Source organism: Spea bombifrons, chromosome 3 (genome assembly GCF_027358695.1).
Source record: "Spea bombifrons isolate aSpeBom1 chromosome 3, aSpeBom1.2.pri, whole genome shotgun sequence".
In the NCBI taxonomy this organism is placed as follows: domain Eukaryota; kingdom Metazoa; phylum Chordata; class Amphibia; order Anura; family Pelobatidae; genus Spea; species Spea bombifrons.
The window spans coordinates 121,491,555-121,494,717 of record NC_071089.1 but is presented as its reverse complement, the minus strand read 5'-3'; the positions used below and the strand labels follow the sequence as shown (position 1 = coordinate 121,494,717).

Genomic DNA, 3,163 nt, shown 5'->3' with positions numbered 1-3,163 from the left:
GGGCCTGTGAGATTCGGACAGGGACGCAGCATCACGGTGAGCGGGGACCGGGGAGCTGGGGGACCGGGGAGCTGGGGGACCGGGGAGCTGGGGGACCGGGAACTGGAGGAGGGGGCAGCACCGGACACGGCCCGCCTCAGCCCGACACCCAACATCACACATCATGCCCGGCGACACCCGCTGCGCAGCGACACCGCCACCCGCGTCACCGCTACCTGCGGCACTACTGGGCAACGGCCCTGCCAACCAACCATGCCCCTGCCCGTCACCCCCCTGCCATACCCCTCACTCCCTTGCCCCTCGGCGTCATCACTGACACTCAGCACCACACCTGTCCCCTGAGTGAGCGCTCATCTGTCTCATGTGTCACGGTCCTTGTTGGCAGTGTTGTGTTCTGAAAGGGTTAAATGTATTTGCCCCGTCCCAAGGTGATCATTAACCCTTCAGGTATCGGTGATCTCAGGGAAGAAGAGGCTGAGCTGGAAGGAAGTTTTACTTTACTGAGTGGGTGGTAGATAAGTGGAGTGGCCTCCCAGCAGAAGTGGTAGAAGCTAATCCAGTGAGGGATTTAAACATGCGCGGGGTATGCCGCTGCCAGGCCGTGGGGCGGAATCAGCAGCGGCGCTCGGCATTGTGCGAGGATTACGGGGATCACGAGACGCGGCGTTACTGCTGACAGCGTGAAAAACACGCAGAGAATACAGCATCACTCTCAGCCAGCCGGGGGGGGGGCTTCCAGTGCCAGTCTCACCCATACAGTGTAACAGTGTGCAGGTGGGTGCCCGGCAAGGAGGGGCCGGGGGTCTGCATGCAGGGGGGGCACCGGGGGTCTGCATGCAGTGGGGGTGGGGGGCACCGGGGGTCTGCATGCAGTGGGGGTGGGGGGCACCGGGGGTCTGCATGCAGTAGGGGTGGAGGGGCCGGGGGGTCTGCATGCAGTGGGGGTGGGGGGCACCGGGGGTCTGCATGCAGTGGGGGTGGAGGGCAGCGGGGGTCTGCATGCAGTGTGGGGGGGTACCTGGGGTCATCCCCCCCCTCCTGGAATAGACTCCCAGTGGCAGCAAACGCACCGGTAAAGAAAGGGCCGGCTGGACAGGCGTCATGGCAGGGAGTCTCTGTGTAACGCGCGGCCCGGCGTCTGCAGGGAGAGTATAGAAGGTTTGTGGCTCTTTAGACTGCTCCGGGGGCCGCTCCGGGGCCCTGACTGTGTGCTGCTCCGGGACTCTCGCTGTGTGCCGCGGCGGGGGCCCTGACTGTGTGCTGCTCCGGGACCCTCGCTGTGTGCCGCGGCGGGGGCCCTGACTGTGTGCTGCTCCGGGACCCTCGCTGTGTGCCGCGGCGGGGGCCCTAACTGTGTGCCGCGGCGGGGGCCAGATGTAACGGGGTGTTAAGACTGATTCAGATGCGTTCTAGTCGCCGTAGCAACCAGTGCTCATGGTTGGGGAGTCCCATCAGTCCGTACCGGCCCCGCGTCCCATCAGTCCGTACCGGCCCCGCGTCCCATCAGTCCGTACCGGCCCCGCGTCCCATCAGTCCGTACCGGCCCCGCGTCCCATCAGTCCGTACCGGCCCCGCGTCCCATCAGTCCGTACCGGCCCCGCGTCCCATCAGTCCGTACCGGCCCCGCGTCCCATCAGTCCGTACCGGCCCCGCGTCCCATCAGTCCGTACCGGCCCCGCGTCCCATCAGTCCGTACCGGCCCCGCGTCCCATCAGTCCGTACCGGCCCCGCGTCCCATCAGTCCGTACCGGCCCCGCGTCCCATCAGTCCGTACCGGCCCCGCGTCCCATCAGTCCGTACCGGCCCCGCGTCCCATCAGTCCGTACCGGCCCCGCGTCCCATCAGTCCGTACCGGCCCCGCGTCCCATCAGTCCGTACCGGCCCCGCGTCCCATCAAACTGATTAAACACATTCCGGTGCAGACATCCGGAACTCTGATACATTCGGGGGTACAGGAACCCGGTCCAGGATGGAAGGAGTTAATGGGGCTGCGTGTATGTTGTGTGTATGCGGTGTGTTTCCGTGGAACTGCCGCGTGGTGGTCCTGTAAGTCCCCGGTTTGTTTGCCCCCCGTGGCGTGCTCGCTCTGTGGATAGGCCGTGTTCGTTGCGTGTATGCGGTGTGTTTCCGTGTAACTGCCGTGTGATGAGTAGGCCGTGTTTGTGTAACCGACGCTCTCTTGTTTGTAGAAACTCCGGGGAGAGACGCGCGGAGCGAGCGAGAATCTGTGTGCAGCCGGTCACTGCGGAGCTGGGGTAAGAGATCGCACTACACGCACACACACACGTTACACACCGCACAGCACACATTACACACCGCACAGCACACATTACACACCGCACAGCACACATTACACACCGCACAGCACACATTACACACCGCACAGCACACACATTACACACCGCACACACATTACACACCGCACAGCACACACATTACACACCGCACGCATCACCCGCTCGTGTCAGTCACGGCGCTCGTCTGATCCGATCGCACCTGATTTTCGCAGGTTATCTCTGTGCTATCTTTTGTTAACACATTTCCCTCTACCACTTCTGCTGGGAGGCTGTTCCACTTATCTACCCCTCTCTCAGTAAAGTAAATCTTCCTTCCTTCCCATCTCGGTCTCTGAAGAAGTTTCTTTCTCCATAAAACGCGTCAGTGAGAGGAAGCCGTGACGTTGTCTGTAATAAACACGCCGGCCCTGGAGATGTGACTGGTGTTACTGGGACGTGCCGGGGGGGGGGCGATTAGGTCCTTGTTGTGAGGATCGCTGTGTTTATAGGCGTGTGCGTGTTTTGTGCGTGTACGGAGTATGTACTCACACACGCCCGCCTTATCTCCACGCTGTCCCTCCAGCTACTGAGGACTGTAACTCCCAGAGTGCTCACTGACCACCCCCCCCCACGTGCTGCAGCGCCCCGGACCCTCTTTAACCCCTTACTGTGTGACTGCGGGAGGCAGCGCTCTCGTGAGGTGACCACAAACCACGTTGGGCTTATGCCGAGGGCTCCCGAGGGGCAAATCTGTACTCCGGGGCAGAGATCCCGGGGTGGTGGCCCCATCATTAACCCTATGGGAGGGTTTGCCTGCACCCCTTCCATTGAGAGTCTATTCCAGGTATCTACTACCCCTTTCTACAATTACCCCTCAGTCCTCCACT

At 62.3% G+C, this 3,163-nt stretch overlaps 1 protein-coding gene across 1 annotated transcript in view; it reads left to right on the top strand.

Annotated features, from left to right (window-relative positions):
- The window catches only part of MAPRE3 (microtubule associated protein RP/EB family member 3), a 9,253-nt gene continuing 6,090 nt past the window's right edge, over positions 1 to 3,163 (top strand). Inside the window, exons 1-2 of the mRNA XM_053459912.1 lie at positions 1 to 36; positions 2,190 to 2,255. The gene's annotated coding sequence lies outside the window, so the exon portion shown is untranslated. The remainder of the gene's footprint in view (positions 37 to 2,189; positions 2,256 to 3,163) is intronic.